Source organism: Theropithecus gelada, chromosome 5, assembly GCF_003255815.1.
Source record: "Theropithecus gelada isolate Dixy chromosome 5, Tgel_1.0, whole genome shotgun sequence".
Classification (NCBI taxonomy): domain Eukaryota; kingdom Metazoa; phylum Chordata; class Mammalia; order Primates; family Cercopithecidae; genus Theropithecus; species Theropithecus gelada.
Genome location: NC_037672.1, coordinates 21746770 through 21758569, shown reverse-complemented (window position 1 = coordinate 21758569; position 11800 = coordinate 21746770). Strand labels below are relative to the sequence as shown.

The 11800-nt window shown below is 38.6% G+C and overlaps 1 non-coding gene across 1 annotated transcript; it reads right to left on the bottom strand.

Annotated features, from left to right (window-relative positions):
• Positions 1-9923: 9923 nt before the first annotated feature.
• On the bottom strand, positions 9924-10031 carry LOC112625612. Its single transcript, XR_003119693.1, has one exon. It is a non-coding gene; the product is annotated as a small nucleolar RNA SNORA5 (small nucleolar RNA).
• Between the last annotated feature and the right edge of the window lie 1769 nt (positions 10032-11800).

Here is an 11800-nt window from a genome sequence, read left to right as displayed (position 1 = left end):
GAAACTAGAATTTGAATCCAGAGCCAACTTCAGGCTTGATGCTGTTTCTCACTATATAAATGGTTCCATTGCGTTTTTTTCATGCTTTACACTGGGTAAGCTTTTTAACATATGTTTGGGTTTAGAATGGTGAACAACCACACCTGTCTTCTACACATATCTCTTGAGAAATGGGCAGAAAAATTAGATAGAAGGCAAAGTATCCCCCTTATTATAGGTAAAAGTAAAAGAGAAAAGCTGGCTTCAACGTGCAGGCATATTACAGCTTTCTAATACTACCCTGAAAGGCACACCCTGGGAAAACCCACTTGAAGGAGATCAGGCAACATTATTCAAAACTTTTGAGCCACATGTTATTTTTTTTCTTTATTAGCATAAAAAATCGAAATTTCTGCCTATTTTTGGAAACTGAGATTAGATACTGGCCCACATGTGCCTAACTATATGGAAGACCAAAGCAGAAAATCTATGCTGCAGGCAGCTAGATCCAAAGGAGAAACTGAAATGGATTTAGCCATGCATGTTCAGTATTCTCTTTCCAATCGCATCAATTAGAAAAGTACATTTTTCCAAAGGAAGAGAAGTGAGAGAGTGTTGGAGAATTATCAAAAGTATATCTTCTGAAATTTCTACCCTGGAACGTGTAGTGGAACCCCACCCGCTAGCGCACCCTCATGAACCCAGCTAATTACAGAAATTTGTAGAGTGAAAATTGGGGCCTTTTAAAATATTTTTTGACTAGGACAATCAGAATGTACGTACCTTCCTGGATAGAGTTAGGGGAGGAGTGAAAGATTAGCATTTTATTTGGGGCAATCTTACTCCCACTTGCATGCAGTGGTTCTCCCATCCCACTGCCTCTTTGGAAGAGCTGGAGGGCACCTGAGCTTTTTCCTACAGAAGTCACTGAAATGGATCAAGATAGAGCCAAAGCCACCTTCTATCTCAGGTTGCAAATTCATCTCCTAGTCTATTTCCTATTCAAATTTTCTCCACTGAAGTATTCTACATGACTTACTAGAGGTGTACAAATGTATGCATTTCTGAGGGATACTGTAACAAATTATCCCAAACTTCTGGCTTAACACAACATAAATTTATTGTCTGGAGGATAGGAATCTGCAATTAAGGTGTTGGCAGGGCCATGTGCCCTATGAAACCTATAGAGAAGAACCCTTTCTAGCTTCTAACTTCTGACATTTGCTGGCAATCCTTGAGGTTTCTTGCTTATTAAGGTATCACTCCAATCTGCTCCATAGTCACATGGCTGTCTTCTCCCTTTATGTGCCTGTGTCTGTGTCTGCATCTGCATCTATGTCTTCAAATGGTGATGTCTTGTCTATAGTCAGTCTTTCTTATTTTCTTGTTCTTTTAAGGACACCAGTCATATTAGAGTAAGGGCCAACCCTACTACATAATGACTTCCTCTTAGCTTAACTAATTACCTCTGCAATAACTATTTCCAAATTAGGTCACAATTTCAGATAAGAACTAAGAGAAAATATTCAACACACATTTGGGGGGAGGGGAGGACACAATTCAACCCATAACACAATGTCTGTGTGTTTAACCTGTAACACAACCCATAACTACATAAAGGTACTAAAACAATACATTAGTAGCTAAATTTATGCTCCAGATTTATAAACTTAAACAATTAAACCTTTACATTCCTGGAGAAAAATTAAAGTCCAAAGATTAAATCCTCATTTCTTTTTAAGCTAGTGTTCAAAGACATTACAGTCTAAACTAATTCTGAAATTAAGGTTCTAAATTTATTCTTTCCAATGTTTCATTCCTCTGCATCTCAGCCAGATGCATTTATCTCTAATGCTTTCCTCCAGGAGTTGAATACTCTGGAATGGAGGTGATTCCTTCAGGAATTAGTTCAGTACAAATTCTCCTTTGTACCCCTTTTTCTCAGATGTCCAGTCAATAGGATATATAGATTATTATAGCAATACTTCCACAGCCACAAAACATAGAGAACAGGCCAGCCTCCTGTCCCAAGAGCAAAATTATACTCCCCTAATCTAGCACTGAGTGCAATCCAGACTCAGTGATATCCAAGGGAATGAGCAATGCTCGTGACATGGTAAACTGGTTACTTCTAGTTTTGATGTTTACCAGCAAGTCCACCCTAACATTGTAGGGCCTGGGACAACTGTATAAATGGATCCCCTCACACCATTGTCCAAATATTTAAAGGATCACTTGAGGCCAGGTCTACAAGATCAGTCTATATGTGGTTCCTCAAAAATGGAAGGGTGAGAGGGAGAAGGCAAGAAAGAGGGGAGGAAGGAAGGAAAGGACAGAGAGAAAGTACAAGGAGAGGAAGAGAAAGGAGAGGAATAATGATAGTAATAATAATAATTCAGGGGCAGCCAATCTATTGTTCTTTAAAATTGGAAGACAACTTAAAGTTTCACATCTAAAATACTAGTTTTTCTGTGTTCCAGTGGAACTTACTCACCCTCTACATTTTCAAGTTCTATTCTGAAGTCGTAGGTGAAAATACAATAAAAGCAAACAACAATAAATATATTATTACACATATTGACAGGTTAGAAACTCAGCATCTTGCAGCTCTGCTTACTTTGAAACAAGGCTTAACTTGAAATTAAAATACTGCTTTTCTTATAATCTAACTGCTGTCTCAATTAAGCCTATGAAGTCAAAGTCAGCTTTAGAAGCCCATTCATTCAATTCCATGTTGATGAGGCTCTGAAAAGCCCGTGTGAGTTTAAACAACAAAACAACAATTATAAAGCTACACAATGAAAAAACCATTGGTTATTGTTCTCTCTGGTTCCTACTGTCACTGAAAAGGGTGAAATCCTTTCAAAAGATTTAAGATAAGTTGAAGGAAGGGTTAATGTTGTCCACCTACAAGATAGCATTATTATCTTTATTTTACAAGTGAGAAAACCACAGGACTTTACCTCCTATGCTGAGCACACATGGATTGTACCCAGGATGAGCAAAGACCTACCATGGTACTTTGGGCTATAAAAAAGGGATTATTTCTGCCCTCAAAGATTACATTATTATCTTTTGGGAGTGAGAACAGTTCTAAATGATGGTCCATTTGGTCCTTCTTTATTCTGTGCATCTATGAGTCTATACGTTAGCAATTTCTATGAACCAAGACAATTAAAAGTAGGTTACACAGGAAAGTTACTTAGAGTAAGAGAAGACATTCAAGTAAAACAATGGAAAAGATTTCAGGGAGGAAGTGACATTTGCATTATGGCAGGGATAGGTTGAAGTTTACACACTTTGAGTCACGTAACTATTTTTGTATAAAAATAGTTGAGTAGAGTAGTTCAACTCAAATTGTTCATGAGTTTCAATTCCTACCTTTAAGGGGTCAACAGACTCAATTACGCCATTTCAATCTTGTTCCATCATTTTTTATTTAAACTTAATCTCTTACAGTTTTTCTATTTTTTTGTCTGAACAGATTTCCACCGTGTTTTGTTTTGTTGTTTGTTGATTTCTTTGTTTTCAGCACCTCTGCCCACTCTTTTTTTTTTTTTTCTTTCTCCCCTTAAACCTGATCTGAAGTCCCAGGGGGATCGTGCCTGCCTCCTGGTATTAGCAGGCGGAGCAGTTGTCAGGTCTGTTTTCCCCTCAGGCCTCACTGGACTCCATTATGGTCTATTTCACCAGGTCACAGGATGTCTTGCCCCAGAATTCCCTTGGCTGTGGCTGGATATAACTGGATTCACTGGGTATGGCACTAACATGCACTACTGCGGCCTCTGGCCCCTTCTGTAGCTGATAGTCAGAATGCCCACTCTGGTGTCTTCATCTCCAGCCCAAGCCTTTCCTAATCAATAGGTCTTCTCAGCATTTCCCAACAACCTAAGGGGGCCTGGGAATTGTATATTGCTGTCTCCAGACCTCACTGAAATTTGAGGGGCTATATGAGGCTGCCTTAATTCCTACCCCGTATACCTTTTCCTAAGCCACAACCATGGTACTAGCCTTAAGAGGGGAGCCAAACACACATTGTGAACTTATGCCTGCAGTCCTCCTTCTTTGTCTCCCCCCAACCTTATTTATTTCTCTCCCTTTTCTCCTCTCTCCACTTCCTCCCCTCCTCTCTGCCCTTCCTCCTCTCCTCTCTCCCCTTCCTCCCCTTCCTTCTCTCTCCTCCTCTCCCCACCATCTTTGTCTCTCCTGTCTTTCCCCAGCCCTTCTTTCTCTCTTGTTCTTCCTCTTTCTCTCTCTGGTCTGAACAACCTTGAAGCTTAGAGGGCTTTACTGTTCTTCCTGGCTAACAAAAGCTTCCCTGAGGTCATCTGTTACAGCCTGCCTTCTGTACAATCTACAACTTCCCTGACATTTGACAGATGGGCTTACCTCATTATATAGTAAAACCCATCTTTGGAAACAGAAGCAAAAAGTCATTTTCTCTCTCAGTATAGCCAGGCTTCTGGAAATATTGACCCTCATTGGTGGCAGGAAGGACCAGGAGAACAAATAAAGTTTTTATAGTTGTATGGCTATTTGAGGATGTGCAGAGTTTAGGGAGCTTGGAATTATGTGGGCTTCCATGGATGACTGAACTAACAGGCTCAGCTGGGATGATAATTAGTTGTACAAAAAAATGTATTTTCATTCCAGTTAAGGCTCATCTCAAAGTGGGAAGAGCTTCAGTATGTTGACTTTTGGAACACTGGTAAATGGATAGTCACCTTTATTGTGCTTCTTAGACACTACTTATGGCCAGGACTTTAAAAGGTAAAGGATAGAAATCCCATTCAACCCAGCAATCCCATTACTGGGTATATACCCAAAGGAATATGAATCATTCTATTATAAAGACACATGCATGCATATATTCATTGCAGCACTATTCACAATAGTAAAGACATGGAATCAACCTAAATGCTCATCAATGATAGACTGGATAAAGAAAATGTAGTACATATATAGCATGGAATACTATACAGCCATAAAAAAGAACGAGATCATGTCCTTTGCAGGGACATGGGTGGAGCTTGAAGCTAATATCCTTAGCAAACTAACACAGGAACAGAAAACCAAATACCACATGTTCTTCCTTATAAGTGGGAGCTAGATGATGAGAACACATGGAGACATAGAGGAAAACAATATACACTGGGATCTTTCAGAGGATGGAGGGTGGGAGGAGAGAGAGGATTGGGAAGAACAACCAATGGGTACTAGGATTAATACCTCGGTGATGAAATAGTCGGTACAACAAACCCCCATGACACAAATTTACCTGTGTGAAAAATTTGCACTTGTACCCCTGAACTTAAAGGAAGTGTTAAAACAAAAGTTCCACCAGACTATAGACCACTGGTATTTGAGGTTTAAGTCTTTAACTGTTAGTTATAGTCATAAGAAATTGATGTTGCAGCCAGGCGCAGTCACTCACATCTGCAATTCCAGCACTTTGGGAGGCTGAGGTGGGCAGATCACCTGAGGTCAGGAGTTCAAGACCAGTGTGACCAACATGATGAAACCCTGTCTCTACAAAAAATGCAAAATTAGCTAGGCATGGTGATGCATGCCTGTAATCTCAGCTACTCTGGATGCTGAGGCAGGAGAATTGCTTGTACCTGGGAGGCGGAGGTTGCAGTGAGCCGAGATCACGCCACTGCACTCCAGCCTGAGCAACAAGAAAGAAACTCTATCTCAACAACAGCAACAAAAACAACAAAGAAATTGATGTTGCATTTGCTGCCTAAATCTCTAGACCTATCCATCTCTTTTGAGCTACCTGTACATAGAGTCAATGAGATGACCATGAAGGGGCTACTTGCTCCTTCCATGCAGCTTCTATACAGGTTCTGAAAGTCACCAGTCCCCTCGCCCCTGTTCCCAATCACCACATGCTTCAAGTTGGCTCTGGACTGGTCTTTCAAAATGTCTTCAAGTCAGACCATGCCATTAAAGGACTTATTCGAGGCAAAAAGAACAAGAGCAACATCACTGGGTACACAGTATATGGGGTGGAAGAGAAAGGATAGCAAATTCTAGAGTTAGATTTAAGTTTAAGCTTAGACCATACTATGAAGAGCCTTGATTGTAGAATCTTTTCAATGCACAAGGAGGAACCATTAAGGCATTTATATTTGTGAGTAAATGTTAGTGAACCAAGGCTAAGAAAAAAAAGCAACGACCTGAAACTATCCTTTGTAGGAGTTCAGAATAGATGTGACTTTGGGCGAAAAAAAAAAAAATCATAATTTACAGATGCAATATGTAAACAAAGGGGCACTTCAGCCTAGAAAAGTGCCTCTTTTGCAAAACCAGAACCAGTAACTTTTACCCAAAGACCATAGAATTCTCTCTAGTAAAAATGGTTATTTATATCATTAGACCATAGATATAGTCTTAGGAAGTACAAAATACGTCAACCAAATTTTTAAAAGACCATTAGATACAAGTCACTCATAAATTTCCCCTAGCTGATTACATCAAAATATGTTCAAGTTAGGCTCACATGAGTTAGGGTGTGCCAGCCTCGCTTGACTTCTGAATGGTCACAACTGAGATGTGCTTTAAAGATAGGTTTTTACAACAGATGCTGGAGAAGACGGAGAAATAGGAATGCTTTTACACTGTTGGTGGGAGTGTAAATTAGTCCAACCATTGTGGAAGACAGTGTGGCGATTCCTCCAGGGTCTAGAACCAGAAATACCATTTGACCCAGCCATCCCATTACCGGGTATATACCCAAAGAATTATAAATCATTCTACTGTAAAGACACATGCACACGTATGTTTATTGCAGCACTGTTCACAACAGCAAAGACTTGGAAGCAACCCAAATGCCCATCAATGATAGACTGGAGAAAGAAGATGTGACACATACACACCATGGAATTCTATGCCATAAAAAAGGATAAGGGACATGGATGAAGCTGGAAACCATCATTCTCAGCAAACTAACACAAGAATAGAACAGACTAACACAAGAACAGAAAACCAAACACTGCATGTTCTCACTCATAGGTGGGAGTTGAACAATGAGAACACATGGACATAGGGAGGGGACCATCACACACTGGGGCCTGTCAGGGGTTGGAGGGCTAAGGGAGGGATAACATTAGGAGAAATACTTAATGAGGAAATACCTAAGAAGGAACACCTGAAAGGCCACATCAGACACAGGTGTGGATGCTAATAAAACAGATACCTGTTGATCCTCTTCTGAGAGAGCCGAACACCCTGTAGATATCCCAACGTGGTTTACAACATGAACACATTCTACATCTTTTCTACCAACTCATTAACCAGTAAGAACATACTAAGCAATTCCCCAACACACACTTACTTTTACTCATTACTCAAGGCTTGACTCAACAGTTACTCTTTGGCTTGTTTCCCAAAGCTGCAGTGACTATTAGCTTTCCAGAACAATCATGGCATGGTCCTTTGACCTTTATTATCAAAATTGCTCTAGCTGTAGACTCTGTCCTTGTTCTCAAAGTGTGGTACTCAAGCCAGTCACGTGGATATCGCCAGTGAGGCTGTTAGAAATGCGAAATCTCAGGCCCCACACAGACCTACTGAGTTAGAATCTGCAGTGTGACAAGATGATTGAGCTATAATGCATACATTCAAGTTTGAGATGCAGTGCATATTGTCTTGTTCTTAGGAGAGTACCTTGTGAAAAACAAATGCTCACGTATTTGTAAATAAACCTACTTTAAAAAAATTGTTTTGCTTTGGTTCAGTTGGGTGGTTGTTGTTTTTGAGAAAGGGTCTCACTCTGTCTCCCTGGATGGATTACAGTGATGTAATTGTAGCTCTCTGTAGCCTCCAACTCCTGAGCTCAAGCAACTCTCCTGCGTCAGCTTCCCAAGTAGCTAGGATTGCAGGTGTGTCCCACCATCCCCAGCTAATATTTTATTTTTGTAGAGACAGCATCTTGTTATGTTGCCCAGGCTTGTCTAGAGTTCTTGCACTCAAGCAATGTCCTCAACGCAGCTTCCAAAAGTGCTGGGATTACAGGTGTCAGTCACTGGGTCAGGCCTAAACAGACAGTTATAAAATTTTGAAACATTAGCAATGTAATATTTAAAAATTACGCAAATGTTTCTATATTGAGGAACACCCTTTGCCTCTGAGTGGTAAAGACAAATGAGATAAGTACATACAAAGCATTTATCCTAAGCAATAATATTTAGGCATTTGGAGTGGCTATCATATAGTCAGTTAATTAATGTTCGTTAATATTGTTAACTAGATCACTATGCCAATGTGTTTCTTTACCTGTATAGTTATGATCTCTGTGTTTTGGTCAAAGCATTCCAGTTTAATCTGGTAGAATTTCGCTTTCATTATAGGGCAGAGAAATGAAACAATATCATAGAGCCATTATTTTAAAAAACAGTAAGAACATGATGCAGAAAGTGAGCTTTTCCTCCTGTAGCAAAATGACTGTGAGCTTTATTGTGAGGAATACAATTATTATGGCCATTTTATAGAATATTTCTTAAGCAGCTACTGGGTATTTGAGAAAATTCAGAGTCCACAGAAAACATATGTTCTAGTCATCATAGTGCTATGAGAATAAAATTGTTTTGTTGTTTTGTTTTGCTTTGCAATCTTCCTTTAGCCAAAGTAAATTTCAATTTTCAGCCATTTCCTTGTAATCTTACTTTTAAAAACCTCTTTAAAAGAAGATATTCCAAAAAAGGAAAAAAATTCTTTGCGTTGTAAAAAGTATTCACTTCCAATTTTTGAACTGATACTTGAAGTAAGGGCCTATGAAAAGATGAAGTACATAGTTTAATTGTCCTTTTATCAGATTGGGGGTGAGGGCGTATGATAAGATTCCCTTTAGCAGCCTGTTGACTCTTTCAACCTTGCCTCTTGAAACCTTTCTGAACATAGGAGCTGATACTGCAGGTTTTATATTTATAATGATTAATTAATTCTGCACTAAGCAATGTTCTTGACTGCAAGAACAAAATCCACTTTAGAAAGCCTAAATGACAGCTTGCCTAAAATAATTAACACCCATACTGATAGAATTGAAATGTTCTTACTTGACTTTACACAGGCATATTTCAGCAATTTAATTACTACTATTTCTAATTGTTCTAGAATTATAATAAAAATAAGGAGAGTTTGATAAAGCAACAGTGTAGATGAAAAAAAGTCAAGCAAGGGATATAAAATAAGGAACTAACATATTTGGGTGTATACATCTAAGATTATTACATACAATTCAGGCACAAACATGTATTTTGGTTGCTTAAACTATGAACATAAAAATGGAAGTGGTTATTGTTCAGGTTTTTTGGAAGATGCCGTTAGGTAACCACTGCTGCTCTCTGGAACTATTAAACATTCCAGTAAAGTATTACATAACTGTGGATTCTGAATGACAGATGGTTAGCATTTTCTTGAAACTCTTTAGTCCTTACTGTCAAATTTAACTGTTATCTAGTTCATCATGGGACCTAAAAATCTCCAAATTTAAGAGTTCTGACATCTGGTTCCAGTGACCAGTAAATAAAAGAGGAGGAAGCATGTGATATAGTCTCTTGCCTTTTCTCATGAATTTCTGAGTAGAGTTCATAAAAATCACCTTACAAGTGGAAACTCTCAACCAAAGCAAACTCAACGTAGTGCCTGTCAGATTACGTCTCTATAAAGCGACAGCTTTGCTGATAAAAGGCTTTGATGACATCCTCACAATTCTCGTTCTCCCCTCTCCCTATTTTGTATTCCCTAAATATCTGGTAAATGAATTCTAAATATTTACTTCTGTTCCATATGAAATCCTAACTACTTTAAAAAAAATTACTTACAAAAATAAAAAAAGAACAAAAGTCCTGACCTGAGTGAATAAAACACTTTTTTTTTTCCTCTAACGGCAAAATAAGTTAGCAAGTGCAGTTCAAAATTTCATTGACAGAATTAATTTGTGAAATCTTTGATCACATTTTTCCTTTTGTTTTACTATGACAATCTTGCTGTGGCTTCCAACTTCAATGCCTTCCACAGGCTGGAGAAGCATTGAAATTGACAAAGCAATGGTCTAAAACTACACAATCCAATATGGTGCGACTGTCCACGTGTGAATTGTCAGCACTTGAAATGTGGCTAGTCTAGACTGACACATGCTGTAAGTGTAAAATACATACTGAATTGCAAGGACTAAGCACAAGAAAAGAAGGAATGTAAAGTAGCTTGTGAGTCATTTTTATACTGAACATATAATTAAGTGAAAATACTTTGGCTATATTGGGTTAAGTAAAATGCATTATTAAAAGTAATTTTGCTAGTTTCTTTTTACTTTGTTTTAATATGGCTACTAGAAAATTTTAAATCACACACACAGCTCCTTTTAGGCTCACATCATTTTTCCATTAAATAATACTGGTCTGCAGAGGATTATATACTTAATAGTTTATGTAATACTCATGCTTATGTGGAGAGGAGGCATTGAAATCTCAGAATTATGGATAGATCATTGATATGGTTTGGATCTGTGTCCCTGCTCAAATCTCACGTGGCATTATAATACCCAATGTAGGAGTTGGGACCTGGTGGGAGGTGATTGGATCATGAGGGTGAGTTTCCCCCTTGGTACTGTGAGAGTTGGTTGTTTAAAAATGTGTAGCACCTCCTCCCACCATATCTCTTGCTCTTGCTCTGGCTGTGTAAGACATGCCTGTTTCCCATTCATCTTCCACAACGATTGTAAGTTTCCTAGGGCCTCCCCAGAAGCCAAGTAGATGCCAGCATCTTCCTTCCTGTACAGTATATGCAACCATGAGCCCATAAAACCTCTTTTCTTTGTAAATTACCTAGTCTCAGGTATTTCTTTAGAGCAATGTGAGAACAGACTAATACATTCATCCTTCTGGGATGCTCTATAGATGAAAAGCAGAATACTTACCTCGCAAGGTTATTATAGACTATAAATAAATAAAGTATTAAATATCGACGGGCCAAATGTGCTAGCTGGAAATGTTGCAGGAAAAAAGAACATTCACATGTCTAGCTACGCAGAATAGTATCTTTGAACACATACTTTCCCAGCAGTATGGCTGTGGGTTAGTTAACTTTTATGCCTCAGTTTTTTTCACCCATAAAGTGAATGTCATAATCCAACCTTGCCAGGTTGTAGTCCTTAATAAAGAGAGGTCATTATTAATACATTATCAATCAATGTTTTTTGCTACCATTTTCTGCTTACCAGGTGCCAGAAATTGCTTAAGAACTTCAGATAGATTTTACATTTTAATCCTCACAACAACAACAACAACAATACTAATAACAGCTAAAGCCTGTAGAAATGTGACCAGGCGCTTAGTGAAGTGCTTCTCTGTGTCATCTTATAACATTGCAATGAGGTAAGAAAATAGACACAAGGTATTATTAGACACACTTTATGAATGAGAAAACTCAGGCTCAGAGAAAAAAAGAAACTGCCCAAAGTCACACAATTAGGAATATATCACGACAGAGTTGAGCATCATATTCATGGATTCAAAAGCCATTCATTCCCTTAGTCACAAAAAAAGTCCACCTGTACCCTCCTTCCCTTCATGGCTTTGTTCCTTCCCATTTTCTTCCCACCCTATTCTGTCTCCCTTTATGTTTCCTTTTCTTTTATTCTCTCTCCTCTCCAGCCACTTTTAAGATGCCAGTGTATATACGCTAATATGATTTTTTTCTCCCAGCAATGTCTACTTTGATGCGTTAACAGACTGTTTTTTAACTGTTGTTTGTTTTTCTAAGGATCTCAACCATAATTGTCTCTGCCTGTGATGTTATATTTGTACTTTCAGCTGTG